General features: G+C 44.2%; 1 protein-coding gene across 4 annotated transcripts in view; it reads right to left on the reverse strand.

Moving 5' to 3' along the window:
• The window catches only part of TJP2 (tight junction protein 2), a 62,412-nt gene that overhangs the window by 45,487 nt on the left and 710 nt on the right, over positions 1-16,215 (reverse strand). Inside the window, exon 2 of one of the 4 annotated variants that reach the window (XM_026035817.1) lies at positions 5,694-5,814. The exons of 1 other annotated variant lie outside the window; for it this stretch is intronic. The gene's annotated coding sequence lies outside the window, so the exon portion shown is untranslated. Of the gene's footprint in view, positions 1-5,693; positions 5,815-15,590; positions 15,610-16,215 lie in introns of those variants that run through there. 2 more of the 4 variants (XM_026035815.1, XM_026035816.1) reach the window with 2 other exon arrangements.

Consider the following 16,215-nt stretch of genomic DNA (forward strand, 5'->3'; position numbering starts at 1 on the left):
CGCTGCACACGTAGGTCCGCAGCAGGGCGCCGCGCGGCCGGGCCCGGCCCCGCGCCTGCCCCCAGCGCCGCAGCCCCCGGCCGGCGGCGGCAGCGCGCCCCTGAGGGCAGCGGGGTGTCCCGGACACGCACGTGCGCACAGGAGCATACATGCCAAGGGCGTGTGTACATACAGTGCCTATATAGACACACACCCCCGTGTTACATACGTTCAGGAACTTTTAAGGGATGTCCTGGCTCTCAAATCCAAGTCATCCATACAGTTGTTGGGACTTTAGTTTGAAAGCCAGGATGCCCCTGAAGTTCTGAAGTCTGGTTTTCCATCCCCATCACTGTTGAACCAATCTCAAACTCACCCCCCTTCCGATGGATTCTGCCGCTGAACCAGCTATTTTGCTTTAAAGGCTTTTCCCGTTCGTTTGTTATTTCAGAATGCTACTCAGGTGACGGTGCTTTCCGCAGCCTGCGGAAACTGACTGCGGATGACTGGCACAAGTTCAACCACACTGCTGCAGTCGGGAAAAAAAAATAAAGAAAAAAACGAACCTTTTCTCAGTGCTACTGTCTTCCTGGAGCTGCATTATTTTGGGTGGATGAGTCAAAAAACAGTAACCAGGAGTCAATTCTTGGAAGGATAAAAAAAAGGGAAAAAAGAATGAGGATAAGTTGTAAGGGAAGAGTTTTCCTAAGCCAGTGATTAAGGGGGGGGGAAGCAAACAACATGTTCCTTTCTATGGCCTACCCTAAAATTTGAAGACGGTATTTTGCTGTATAAGAGTATATAGCATTAGAATCCAGGATGATCTGTCTGCAGGCTGGGGAAGGCTGAAGGGCAGGGGATGCCCAGGTCTCCATTTCCTTGCTCGGGAGAGGGAGCGCTACTCCCATTCCACACAAAAACAGAGGCTTAAGGCTTAAGCCACAATTTTGACCTACCACTTGTGCCTTTATGGAAGCCGCATGGCGTTATCAGTGGGGCTCAGGGGCTGCACTTGGCTGGGCTYTAGGGCACATGTAGGACCTGGCCACAGTTATGCCATCGGAATAGACTYTGCCTTCTAATCCCTGGCTCCAGATAATCATCCGGAAGGGGACTACGGGTTTCTCTCCGTTCAGTTTCCTGCAATAATAGAGTGGGGAGCAATTCATTTGGACTTATCAGAATATATGTCTTACAGTTGTCCATAAAACAAGGCTAAGTTGCAAGAGAACAGGAGGCACATTTCTTATGCTTGCTTTCTTATTTCTGCTCTCAAACCAAGCAGCTGCCGTGCTGCAATGTGCAGATAAATCACCTTATACTACCCTGAAAACGTGAGCAGCGAGCGATTCCAAATGCTCAGGCTCACACTGGATCTTGGACCAGTCTCCAGATGTCTGTATTGAGGTCAAGGTCTGGGGTCACACCAGTGCTAAATTTACAAGTTACTTATCCTGCAACTAGGCTGCAGAAAAGAGACTTTATGCTCCTCACGGGCACCCCCATCATGCCCTAAGCTGAGCTGTCCTCCCAGGCTGGGATCTGGGAAGCAGGAGGCTTCCGCGCAGCAGCCTGAGCAGTGCCAGTAACTCCTCCAGCACCGCAGCCTCCATGGGAGGATTAATCATCATTAACTGCACAAGAAGCATGCAAGTATTTCCTAGTGACCACATTTCCCACTGAAAATTCCAGCTTAAGTAATCGAAGCAGACGTTGTTGGTCCACAGTCAGTTCTGATCTATGTTCTGTGCAGCAGTAATTTAAGGAGAGTGCTTGCTGCAGCTTGCGTCATGCAAAACCCAGGTCATATTCCATAAATTAACTAATTCTGTGAATGAAACGGCGGTGCTGCTTCCAGCATGAGCGGGAACACCCATTTAGCATTACGCTACGCGATGCAAAGCTAAAGCAAGCAGCTGCCTCCCACTGTCACTGCTGCCAACCAAGTAACTCCATCCAGCAGCTTGCTTTGCGGCAACCYGGCTGGCTACCACCCTGCTGCTCGGGCTCCCTCTGCCTTCCCCTGTAGCACCCGCAGACCTTTTCACTGCCCCTTCCCACCAATCCCATCTAATGCTTTTGTTTTTTTTAAAAAAAGTTTAAGATCAGCACTGAACGGTGATGGATAACATAGGGAACGGGTAGCTTCAGAGATGTGGAAACTGACTTCTGCCGAGACAGGGGWATGTGGGCTGCCAGCCCCAGCTGTTGCAAGGCCTGAAGGGGAATGTCAGTTTTGCTTTTGCTTTCAAGCAAGTGCTCCTGATCCTCTGATGAAAGGCACTGGGGAAGTTTCTAAAAATACCGTGTTGCCAAAGAGCCTTTCCCCCATCCCTGCCAGACAATCTCTTCCCAACGCTGGTTCTCATCCRCTCGCAAAATTACACAAATCAGTCAAGCCCAGTCCTAAATGATTCACAAATCCAATTACGTCTGTTTCCTTTTAAAGCAAGCTGGGCCTAGCAGGCCCGACCTTCAGCGTTAGGCCCGCACATGGGCCAAGCACGCAGCTCCCCACATGAAGGGCAGGGCAGCCTTGACCTGCGCCTCGGGAAGGTGGAGAAGAGAAGCCACCAACGCAGCACGTGGAGGGGCGAATGCCATGGAGAGAGAGCTGCCGAGATRCCCGTGTGGGAGATGCCTATGTGGGAGCCAACACAGCGAGGAGCGAGGCTGCGGGGCTGGGGGCSGCTGGACAACTGGGATGGCCCTGGGACTCCGCGCAGCCACCCGGCTCCAAAACAGTCAGTTCCCAGGTTTCCAAACAGCGTTTCTCAGGCTGTTACTTTAGGAATGCGGGTATGCACCTTGGAGAAACGCAGGGCCCTGCACAAACACCTCACATTTCATACATACTTTTGCTGGGATAGCCCCGCAGAACCCTGCATGGCTCATACGGCCACGTGGGTTTTTTGACCTTTGTAATGGCCAGGATTTTTGTTTTTTGCAACCTAGACATGCTGATTATYTGAGATATTTCATATCAACTATTCTTAAAAACAGGTATAAAGCTCTAAAGTAAGTGGATGAACATTTCTAAGCATATGCCAATCAAAAACCCTCAATTTCATAAAGCGTTCATTAAAAAAAAAAGAGATACGACTGTAGGAAATGCCTCTGATGGAAAGTCACTACTGAAGTGAACAACATACAGCTTGATATTTTCTTCAACAGCTGAAAACTATTTGCTTATCTGTTCTGCTGGTTTTCACCAAAGGTTTCAAAGTTTTATTCTGATGAAAAGCAACACAAGACAGTTATTGTTTACTTTTTACATGCAAATTAGAAAATATACATATGTAGCATGCATTTCACAGTATAAATGCAATAAAAACAGCATGAGAAATTTGCTGAAGAATTTGATAATAGACGTAAAGAAAAACGATAGGGGAGAGMATAAAGACATATAGTTTCTATTTATTCTGAATATAGTCTCATCTGCATAGTGTTCTGAAAAACACTGCAGAGGTAGAAAGGACTCTGGCAAGTCAAGGCAAGCAAACAGGGTAGTGTGACCTGTTGCTGGAGCAYGAGAAAGGGACTTAATAGTGACTGCCTAAGTCACTGCAATCATGTCCAGTGCTGCACAAATTGAAACAACTTTCTCCAGCATAAACACTTGGACCTCTATTGGTTTAAAAAGCTATAAAAGCTGATTTCTAAACAATGAAATAATTAAGTAGTTTAAGCTGACCCACACAATACAAGTTTACATTTTCTTTTCTGCTCAAACATCATAGAAAAATACATATACAACACTTCAAAGGAAACCTCTTTCCAAGTCCCAGCTTTTAAACATTCTAAGCAGAACACCTCATGAACACATTCTATTTGAACATTAATTTTGCTTACAATTCATTTCCTTCCTCTCGCCTCCATGTTCCTTGATTCTTTGCCAGGCTCTGAAGCAGAATCTTCTGCTCTTAGCAATCTGTCTGCCTTCTCTTACTAGAAGGCAAGCCCTATGACATCAAAAACTTTACCACGGCAATCAATTCCTATGGCACAAATTGATTAGGACATCACAGTAAAGAAAACAAAGATCCCATTCTTATGCAGATCTTAGTAAGTATAATTACTTAATATGAACAAGCAAGTGAAAATGCAGAATGCACAAGGCATAACATACACAAAAGCTGCTTGTTCATTTTTTCTGACAGAGGTTAATTTAAAAAACAAAGCTGCAGACAGCACCCCTTCAGCCAACTTAGTCTTTTAGAGCATTAAAACTCTGCTTCAAAGCCCTGCCTCTCCCCATCCTATTTATACTAGCAAACCTCCTGCTGAAGAGCTCATTAGAAAACAAAGCAGCCATTCAGCCCATTCAGTAGGAGCAAGGTCTCAGCTAGGGGACGGTGCCCCTTTGGGTGCTATCGCTTCAAGACTGAAACTGTCTGGTGAGAGGCCAGGGAGAAGACGGGGAACAACCCTGGGAGGAAAGCAGGACCTGCCGACAGACACACACACACCCAAGCCTTCCAGTCACCAGCCCACAACTCCTGGCAGACCATGGTCACGTTGGCTGGATGTCACTTTTGAAGCATATTTTCCTAGTGGATCAGCAATTTTGGCTACTGAAGATTTGCCCAGAGCTGGGCTTTTTTGGGCAAATATCCAAATTCACTAAGATTCTTTTTTTTTTTTTAATTGAGGATTTATCTTTAAAATCACACCTGCTTGAGAGCACAACCAGGATGTTCCTACTTATCTGCACTTCCCTGACACTCTTGCATCATATCCCCTCCCCAAGCAAATTGAGATTGCTTATTTCTTTTTTATATAATGCCAACACATTTTCCTGTCTTATCACGATAGCTTTGGATATGTTAACTAGTGAGCTAGTTAACTAGTAAACTAGTTTTAGGACCTTCAGTCCTAAGACATTAAACTAACATGAGTAGCTTTAAGAGGTATGTCACAGCTTAGAAAGACAGAATGCCATGTAACTCTCCAAAGGAGCAATAACTATTCACCCCTTAAGAATAAATCCAAAGTCAATTCTAATTTGCGGGATGTGAGCCTAAGAACTCTTTGCTAAGAACGCTTTGCTCTTAAAACTATCATCTGTTAATCACTTGAGAAAACAAGACAGACATGTTTGATTGATATGTAAAACAAAGCATTCATTTTATATTCTCTGCACAAGTATTTGAGGAAAGGTTTCAAATGCAAGGCTAGAAAGCCAAAAGGATTATATTTACCTTAATGATGTATCACAAGAAAATATGTAGAAAAACAACACTCTCTCTGTGTTGCTATTATGGTTCCCACGGCTCTACTGAGTCACTGAGAAATTTCCATTAATATTACCCTCTATGATTAAAGAAATTTATTTATCCTCAAATCCACGCTAAATATTTATATTTGCCGAAGCCACCATGGATTAAACTCATTCTTTAGCAATGTTTAGTTAAGAGATGAACCAGTCCAGGCCTGTACATTATTATTTGCATAACTCTGACAGAATATTGAGGTCGCCGCAGAAGTCTCTCCTGTTTAGGAGGCCTGTTGTGCATCACCAAGCTTTCAGCAGAGGTGTGCAAATCCAGAGGAACTAGTCCCAATTACTGCATAATACTCTGTCAGGTACTGCTCCATAAATCCACTAAAAACCAAAGCTAAAAGAGTAAACATTATAGCTAATACATGGCACGAACCCGGTGTTATAGGTTAATGGCTTAGACTGGTTCTAACTGACCTAACTGGATCGGTACCTTGTGAGGAATGTTGATTTTGGGCAGTCTCTGTCTATTTCCAGCGAGATGCTTTGGGCTTGATTTACAGCTGTGCTCCCAGTCCCACTCACAAGGAGACGGCAGTGCAGTAGTCTGCTCCCTGAAAAATAAARTCTCATTTAAGTCCAGTGTAACTTCAAGGGAATGACTGTGAAGCCTGGAACCAATGAAAGAAGATCTTTAAGAAAGAAGATTTTAGAGACGAATGCACGTATATAGATATAAATCTCTGATTATCCCAGCGTGCTTTAGTTTTTGTGGCAGGCCAGCAGAAACAGTGTTTAAGTGCTTAAAGGAGATATCCAGCAACATTTACCCTGGCAGCAGCCTAACAGTAACTTCGGGACAAGCACCCGCCCTCCGCAGGCATCCAGGCAGGCCGGCACTCCAGGGAACAATGCATTTTTCCAGCTAAATAAGAGGTACACAGGAAGCATGCTTATCTTCCATTTGTGGCACCAGCCTCTTCCCCAAGACGTGCTGCCTTTTTTTTTTTTTTTATTTTATTTTATTTTTAACTGTAATTTGGCCTTACTCTTGAATTACTCAGTTAAAACAAGGCTGTGCAAAGGTGAACTAGTTTAACCCTTTCCTGAAGCGTATCCTAAAAAAATAAGAGCGACCGGCTGATGGAAGATTTTCTGATGGAAGTAGATACAGAAGCACTTTTCTTCCCCCTCTTATTATTTTAAACCACTCTAATCTTATCTCTTAACTTCTCTCAAAAAGCACCTTTCCATTGGAATAAGATCTTTTTCTAGGGAGACCTGACCATCTTGTTCATATTTGTAACAGATTTTGCAGCCTTTTTTCCCTTGATTTAYGTGTACTTCTGGTTAGTAACTCAGAGCTACATCTAGCAAGCAGGAGAGTCATGAGAAAGGTATGAGAAAGAATTATGTACCTGCTCCAGTCTGAGTAAGTGTAAGATGAGGAAGTCCCGTGCTCAGAAAAGGAGATTCTAAAGTTTTAAGGTGTTAAAAAATCATTTGGTCTCAGATGAGATTCTTAAAAATGATCATAAATGTGAGTTATTAATTTGCTTATTCCAACTGTATAGATCATAGTCTTGCGTCTGCAAACAAGAACAGTGTTCTTCAAATGATGGCTCATTTTGTGACTACTCTTAGTTAGCTCTAGCTAACTCTGCCACTCAGGGAGAATTAATAAGAGGATATAAAGGATCCCTAATGAAGTTCAATGACAAAACCTTTTTTGGCTTTTAGTGAATGGCCAGAATTGCAAGTCTGTAACTCGAATATATTTTAAGCAGTTAATATTCAAAGCAAGTACAATTGTACACTTGCAACCTCTCCATGAAAAGAGGGAAAAGCCTCATCAAAAACACTGGAATTAAAAGCAAGTACTAACAAGGTAGTATATTTTTCATTTGGCTATTGACTAGTACTCACTACTAGATGAAAGCTAGTAGATGAAAGCTAGAAATCATTCAGACACTTAAGTTGTAAAGCAAAAGAGAATGGATGCTAAGGTTGATATGTGTCATTTTTAAATGGTGTGTTTTGAGTTGTGCCACAGCCAAACAAAGCAGCTCGAAGCRCAAAGAGAAATTCTGCAGGAATGCACCACTGCATTCCCACACAGCTCCTTCAGGGATCACGAGCCCTCTCCTGTAACTCTTTATCAACATGTAAAGAGTGGCTGCAAATTCTGAGAGATTGGCATGCAGATAACCCGGTCAAACAATCAAAGGAAGTCACAGCTGCAGGAACACTGGGAGCACAAGGAAAGTGGTGTCTAAATGCATTGTGCTAAGGACACCTTTAAATGAGCACATTTTAACAACAACAACAGTCAAAAAGCACTCATTAATGCAACACCAGGCCCTTAGGATCAGCTCGAGGAATTTTTGTATCAGTAAAATAGTGGGAACTGTTAGCAACTTTTCCTTGTCCTTTAGGTTGTGCAACTAAAAGTCATATGGATGCTTTATTTGAGTCGGTATTACTGTTGTTGTCACCACTACTGGAGGGGCTCTTGCACAAAGATTATGAACAAAATAAGAGTTCTGCCAGTAACATTTTTTTTTTTTATTCCAAGCTTTTATTTAAAAGCTTTCTCACACTAAATCAATCAGACCCAGCAGAAACATATTTWGTTTGTGGTTTTGAACAAGTTTCTCAGATTTTATGTTCCTCTGCTGCCTCTTAAAGAGGAGCACAAGATTCTGATGCAGTRCAAGAGCAGGAGGGAAGAGGATGGCTATGGGCATGGACATCCCTCCACTGATGCTGTGTAATCACAGGGGGCAGATGGACGCACAGGACAATTCTTTGTCACAGGGCCACAATCTGTGAGCACAGGAGTTTTTAATGCTATTTCTTTTTAAGGGAAAATGAGTTACCAACAAAAGAATTTTTCTGCAGTCTAAGTTGTATGGTACCAGAAAACACTTTGAATTACTTTTTATTCAAAACAGAATACTCTTAATTTCATAGTTTGAACATTTAATAATCTTAATTGATATCCAATTTACTACATCTCCTTTGTGAAAACAACATTCCTAAGGAATAAGAGAAATTCTTATTTTCTAGCAGAAAAATGACATACACGGAAGTGTTTTTCTTTTCCACTTTCAGAAGCTGCTGATTCTCCCATAGTTAAGAATTTAAATACATATATTCTAACAAAGTGGGAAGAAACCTACACATACACCAGGAGTAATCAATGAATACAAAGTAACAATTTCATTTTCTTTCCAGTCTGTATAGACCTGCTTATCTCTCTTGTTCTTAAACAAATGCCTAATTCAGAAATTACACTTCCTTCTAATTATCCTGCTAGCAAGAACAGTAAATGCAAAAACACCTYTACGTGAAACCACAGGGTTTAACTACAACTGCAGAAGATAAACTGCTTGGAAAGTACATAAAAGATTACTTGTTTGTACGAATGACTCTCCCCTTCTCTCACAGGAGCTTTCGAATCGTGTGTGTCAAGGCTAGCACGGGTTTTCCCACAGCTACTCGGTTATCTCTTTGGTGACTTACCTGGGATGTTGCCAGAGGTTTGCATGTCTACCCTCGGGAAGCAGTTCCCTTTTGTTAAGGGGTGTGATGCCGATGGCTGCTTCTAAAATAGTTATGTATTTCTTGTACCGCATTCTCGGGAGCTCCGCGCCTCCTCAGGCCGTCATCATCCAAAGGCCGTCATGATGCCCGCTACACGAGCTGCTGCTTTTCAAAACGTGCCGCGGGTTTCGAGCACAAAAACGGCRCCTTCCCCCCTCTACCAGGCATGGAGAGTTAGCAGGAAAGAGAAGCCAAAGGAAAACTCCTACCAGATTCCCCTGAAACGTCACTGTTACATAATTTGATCTTTGAATAAGACACTAATGAAAATGATTGAAGAGACAATCACGGGCCTAAGCCTGGCTGGATAATGCACACTCTCCAATTTACTAATCCTTGGCTAAATCTCTGCTGCTTATAATCTTCCAAGTACTAATGGAGCACTAGGTAACTTCTCTCTCAAATCGGCGGAAGGAATCAGATCTGCAGAGTAAAGTTGAGAATTTTTTGCATATCCCAAAAGATAATAATAGCTTTTGCTTCCACAGTTCTCCTCAGCGCCAAGATTTATCCATGATCGGATCAGAAGGGACATGGTGAAACACTGCACAGAATTAAGCAAGCCAAAGACTCCATTATGATACCGACTAGTGATGCAAACGTGTCTCACAACACCAAAAGCCTCCTTCTGTGTCAAAATTGTTCCAGCCACGAGGTAAATAACTGTGCACACCAGTGACCCCCGGCACTAACCTCAAGCATGAAGACAGACGTGCAAGTTGAAATAATAGTGACTTTTAGACATGCTGCAGCGCTGCCAAATTACAGTGTTAAGAGTCTTGCTCGACTGCAAGAAGTCTAACAAAGTAAGTGGTTATGCTACATGGATACCGACTTACTACTTGTATATAACTTTATATATTGCTATTTATATTATTTTGCAGACACATTTTATATAAAGATGCAAAAAGAACAGATGGGACGGAAAGTCTTTCTCCCAAAGACTCAGCCACAAACCCCTCTTCAACCATGTATTTTAGCTATTGCTTAGTATTAAAATGCCTATTTTTCTGTTGTGATGACTATATAATATCACATATTTAGTCACTTCTAAGTGGAAATTACAGTTTCTAAATTTAAATGTAGAATTTTCAGCTTGACACAACACATTTTTCTGTAGTTATTGTCAGGTCCTGTGTTACTTGCTCTTCTGTATTACTTGCACCCTACCTGGTGCTCAATAGTGAGTTGAATTTACAGCACACACGGGATTTGTACACACTGTACACACTGACCTATCTGAGGTGAATTATTAAAAGTCAATCTGATCAACCGATCTTAAAAGAGTAATATAAAAATTAATCAGTTTACAGATCCAGGAAGTACATCTACAAATAACTGACAGAAAGGAATATCCTGTTTAAGCCTACCCAGCTGTTCATCATGGATATGTAAGCAATGTGAAAAAAGGAGTCATATTAAGGAAAACACCTAATATATTAAACACATATAAATTAAGTGAAGCTATTACTTTTGCAGACCCCTTTCTCCTTCCCCCCACCCAAACAAACAAACAAACCCACTGRACTGCAACTTTGAACGTTATTATACTAAGTATTAAGGAGCTTAAGAAAGTGYCACGTTAAGAGAAGCCTGTAATGCAGCTAATGTCACCAGGCCTGCAACATCCTGACTTTTAATAGCTTTTGCACCTGCATTGCTGAGGCCACATTGTTTTATTTTTCTTTGCAAGCATGTCCCAAAAAACACACAGTTTAAAAGAAAAAGAAGAAGAAGAAAAGCGCAAAAATGTTTTAGTGCAGCTCTGATCAACCTGCTCTTTCTTCGGGCAAGGGCAGTTTTGAGCTCAGGTCAAGCCCCAGGACCAGGTGCTTGCAGAGAGGGCGCACAGACAAACAGACCCAGTTAGTGCAACTGGCTCCCTCCTCTTGGCTCAACTGCTCATGGATCTTCAGATGTCCAGRGGGAGTCAGACTGACTCACAGGTTATCAACTTCCTTCAACTTTGTTTGAAAACAGAAATTCAAAGCTCTTGGTACATCCATTGTTTGCTCTGTAAAAGCCATCCCTCAGTAAGAAAGGATCTAACCCTCATCCCCATCCATTGTTTCCTGCTGGGGAGTATCATCCACTCCCCCTTGGCTTTGTATTTTGCAGGCAGAAAGAACATYGAGTTTAAATGGAAAGAACATGGACTACCTGGGAACATATACAAGAACAAAAATGATCAAATAAGTAAGCTGTTAAAGAAAAACCCTTGTGTCAACTTCAGGAACTTGTGGTCCCCAGCTATGCCCACAAAGAGCAACTTTCCTCCTGAAGTCCAACGAGGAATAATCTTTGCTTGTTCACCATGCCTGAGTTCTCTTGTGCAATCAGCTTCCCACAACACTGTTATTACTTAGAAGTTTTCAAGATAAAGAAAATCYAGTAACATTCCCTTCAATCAAATTGCTATAGTGCATTGTGGCCGCATACCAGAAGACCTGGAAGTTATGCTGGCTACAGGGAGAGGCTTCAACAACGTGAAACACAAAGCTCTTCTTGCTGTTTATTTCAAAATCTCCTGCTTCTTTCTCTGCTTTCTTAGCTGAAACAGTAAAGCTTCAGTCTTGTGGTAGCAACTTCAATGCAAATCCATGGGTGATACTTTCAAAAGATGTTCAGAAGTTAGCTTTTTCTCATTTATTCTATATAAATTCCGGACTCCATTGCATGGGAGAGTTTGGCAAGCAAGAAGTAATTCCGAGAAAGGGGAAAGAATGACAAATGCTCTTTTCTGCATGAAAGAAACATTTACGAGATCAAAGCGAAAGTTTTCTTTTGCTCAATACAAGAAAGGAGGGAGTCGGACTCCCTTAATTAGCTGCAGAGCACATTTCACAGAGCAGCTGATGACAGACGCGTGACTCCCTCTGCAGTGACCTCAGACCCGACGGCGAAGGAGGCACCGCTGCCCACCGCTGCCAAACGGGAGATTTCCAGTACTGCAGGAACTATTACCATTACTATTTGCACTACCACGTGTGTTCTGTCGCTTGGGCCCTACAGCTAACAAACACACCTGCCAAGATGGTTCTGTTGGAACAATCCTGAGGCAAAGGAGCACCAGGGATCAATTTTTTTTTTCCCCTCTGCATAAGGAGKGTACTTGGAAAGAGCAGGGGAGGGCCTGGAAACCTCTTTGCCAACTGCAGTAGTGTTCAGCCCCTCCCGGGGGAACGTCCCTTCCTGCTCCGTCCATATGTTCAGGCAGATTCCCGGGATCAGCTTATGCGGAGCTGTGCTAAGGAGGCTACAGACACCAGCAGCCAAATCTGCCGGCTATTAAGCCGAGTGGGCCGATGAGCAGATGTCAGGAGGGCGCACGCAGCCCGACCAGAACCGTCCCTGCTCCCAACAGCGATGTGCAGCATTTGGGGGTTTTCTCCAGCGATTCCTCCTTAAAAACGGCTAGAGCAATAGCAGAGTTGGAACAAACAAGTGGTTGCAACAGAGCTGAGCGCTGCYGGGCTTAGGCCCAGCTTATCACTGACACGGCGTGGGCCAATGTCGTTGGTTTGTCACGACGGAGCGACAAACCCATCACACCTCAGCGCTGTTGAGAGAGGTATCGCTGAGCTGAATAATCCAAACGGACCCGAAATGCCTGTGCGGACGTCCCGGCTGGCTAACGAGAACAGAGCCACGCTTCAGCGGGGACCTGGCCTCTCCCACACGTACCTGGTCACACCTGAGATGGTCTGCAAGCCTTCACGGAGTGAGAACAGCACTGCTTCTAAAAGGCAAGTCCAGATGGCTGTGGAAAATAGTGGCACAGATGATGGCACGGCAAAGGACTGGGCATTGGGAAAAATCAGAGCAAAACCCAGTTCTTAAATACAGACCTACCTTTATAATTTTGCCATGTACTTACAAATACCTCTACTAAGTTGTGGGTTATTTTTGTTTAAAATCTTATACATATGAACCACCAAGTTTCCTTTTCTCCACCGCTCTAAATTACGGCCCATGGTAATCTCCGAGGTGCCAAGACCCAAATATATAATGACAATATTGACCTAAATTCAGGAAAATTTGACTAACTTAAGTCTTCTGAAACCAAGATGTGCAGCTGATGAATACACACTTGAGAAATACAAAACAAGWTTTTCTCCTGCAGCTCACGCCACTATTTCTAGGCTTGATTCACAGACATTATAAATATGGTCAAAATTTCAAGAGTCATGCACTGGCCAATAACAAGGAGTTGCTGCGAAGCATGCGCCCTTATTCTGAAAGGAAAAACAAATGAACAAAATCATAAAATATTCCTGACACTGTACACTTTTAAAAAAACTTTTGTAATGTGAATTCTTAGTGGGCTGGATTTTCTTCTTTGTTCTTAATTTATGAAGTGCCTTGTAGCAGTCACTGCTGCATGAGCTGTTTAATTCCCATACTGCAGTCAGCACTGTGTAATTATGCATTGTTTAAGCCAAACCAACCTCAGAACTATTACTATTAAATGCATATTTTTTAACCACTTTCCAAAGTGGGGCATAGCTGTAAGGAGATCCTGGATACTGGTGAAGTATACGGACTGTTAAAGGGCATCAGAAAGAGCTGAAACCCCTGGGGAAAAAAAAACTAAGCTTGCTTTGCAAGTGAGCAGATGCGAGGGATCCAACACAGTGCCCTTTTCTAAGGCAGGGGCTAGSTTGAGGTGGATGGTTGGAACAACTYCACTTTGATCAAAGCCTCAGGCATAGAAATCTGCCTGAGCAGTAACTCTAAACCCGAGTGCTTCTCTGGGATTCACTGCACAACAATTCCTATTTATTGGCCCTGGGATGAAACCAATCCTCAAGGCAGGAGGGCGGCGGGCGCTGGTGCGCCCCGTATGCAGAGCAGATCTGGCAATACCCACTCTGCAGCTCCTCRCTTTGAAACACCCCACGCCGTGGCAAGATCCAGGTGAGAGGACGGACCTAAAAGGCACAGCCTGCATCCTTGTTGTCATAAATATTTTGTTTTATAAATCAACTGTTTTTGAGAAGCCATCTGAAGTTCACCGCAGTTTGGGATGAAGTTTCAGAGGCCTTTTGCAGTGAGCTGCTATCAAACACCCATTGTCAGATTTAGTGAATTCATTTTGTTCCCGGTAGTCTCTTTGAAAACAAACCAGTCTTGAAAATCTCTAATAACACAGCTGTCCAACCAGGCCTGTGCTGGGTTTTGCCCATAGCCAAGACATGGCACAGGTTACACTGTCCTTAAGGATGCGGTTAATAGTATTTCAGCAATTAAAGGCGAGCAGTCCTGTAATAAGGGATTTCCTTTCACCTGGAAGGAGCTTTTGGAGWTAGATTAACACTGGTAACCATTAAAGCACAAACACACATATGCACACATGCACACTTGCTGTTGTCTCTGGACACTTCAAGCTAAATGCAGATTTTAAGTAGTATTGGAAAACCTGTCATTACTCAGTATTAGTATGGCACACGACATTTCTTAAGTATTTAACTATCCATATTTTATAACTGTGTTGCTCATCCCATTTTGTGATCTGTGTCAGTATCTATATGCTATTTTAATCATCAAGGAAGATTTCTTGGCTGTCCTTACAAGAACCAGGAAATGCGGGATTAAGCAATGAAAAAAGTATCCGGCACTTAATTACATTGGAGATCTACTGAGATTATACTTTTATACGAAGTATTGGGATCACCCCCAGCCTATAAAAACCCAGTACATCTGTGCTGAGTACAGTGGCAGTTATTGATACTACAGTACAAGACAATCAAAGTTTGGCCCAGTTTCAGTAAAACTTCGGCTTATAAAAGAAAGAGTCACCAGAGTCACTACTACTGGTTGGAAGCAAAGCTGAGGCCATGGCACGATGCTTGCATATATGAGCCTGCAAGCCACTACAGCAGTAAACTCACCTAAAAGTCAAATACGCACAGGAAACTTCATCAGAAGCTTGACAAAAGCCCTCATAAGGATTAGGTTAAAGAACTAGACATAAATCTTGCTGCCCATCTCCAAACAACRCACGCATGCAGAATACATGCAAACCACCTGCAAAACTCTTCCCAACACCTGGCGCCCTGGCAATGATGCTTACAAATTCAAGCAAAGCTCCCAAAGCTTTCTAGGCTCCACTGCTTCTCACCAGCTCTTGACAAGGATCATCGCCCAGGAAAGTTTATAGATAAAGCCATGATTTTTTTCAAAAATAATAAAAGCAATTTTATCAGTTTGCATGTATGCCTTTTCTTTTTTCACTTTTTTTTTTTCCCCTGACCTTCCGCTGAACCACGGCCGAGTCACAGTTCCCAACACTACCTTTAAAATCCGGTTTTAGGGACTGGGCGAGGGCAGCCGCCCCAGCGCCGCCCGGTGCAACCGGAGGCCTCTGCTGGAGCTTGGCAGCTGTGGGGCTCGGGCTCCCAAATGCCGCCCCGGCCCCAGCTCAGAGATTTTGGCCATTTTAAGCGTGCGTGGGGGGAAAAACTACYGGAAAGCAACACCAATCACAAGGATATCTTACGGGCAACCTGAAAGATGCAGGTGAATCAGACAGCGAACAGAGCGTGGCAAAACACGCGGAGGGAGCGCGTTCGGGACGGGGGATAGAGCGTTCGGGACGGGGGCGGGGAGCGTTCGGGTCGGACCCTCGGTTAACGCGAGCCCCGACCCGGCTGCAGCCCGCGCAGGATGCGCCAACGCCAAGATTTTAGGAGTCTTGTGCCCGCCCGGCGGCGACCGCCCCAACCCCAGCGGGGGGGGGGGGGGGAAAAAAAAAGAAAAAAGGAAAACATAAGTAAACAAAGACCCTGATTCATGGGTGACATCCGTCCCGCGTCCCACGTAGTATCGCCCGGGAAGTGCTCGGCATGGAGAGAAAAGGGACCGCGCGAGGCGCCGCTGCGGGAAGAAGGAGCCGGCCCCGGGCGGCGCCGCGCGCGGCGGGAAAGCCCCGCGTGCTCCCGCCCCTGGAACCGGGAGAGGGGACGAGGGGGAACGGGGAGAGCGGCAGGAAAAAGGTGCGGGGGAGAGGGGGGAGGAAGGAGGAAAATGAATTCGGAAAAGGCGGAGAGTAAAAGAAAAATAAAAGAGAGAGAAGGAAAAGGAGCAAAAATGAAAGGGGCAAGAGAAAAGGAATAAGAAAAGAGAAAGGGGCAAAAAACAAAGGAGAATAGGGGAAAAAAGAGGAAAGGGAAAAAAGGAGAAAGGGGGAGAAAAGGGAGGGAAAAAACGGGGAGAAAAAAAGAGAAAATGAGGAAAACAAAGAAAAGAAGAAATAGAAAAGCGGAAAAGAAGAAGGGAGGGAAGGGAAGGCCGGGGCCGCACCTGCCGTGCTCTCCTGCTCGGGGAGGGCGGCGCGGGGCCGGCGCCGGAGCCTGCGCTGCCGCCCGCGACGCTGCGACTGCGGCCCGCGCCGCTTCCGCCGGGGCGGG

This window comes from Nothoprocta perdicaria, unplaced genomic scaffold, assembly GCF_003342845.1.
Source record: "Nothoprocta perdicaria isolate Ctin4 unplaced genomic scaffold, notPer1 scaffold_168, whole genome shotgun sequence".
NCBI lineage: Eukaryota > Metazoa > Chordata > Aves > Tinamiformes > Tinamidae > Nothoprocta > Nothoprocta perdicaria.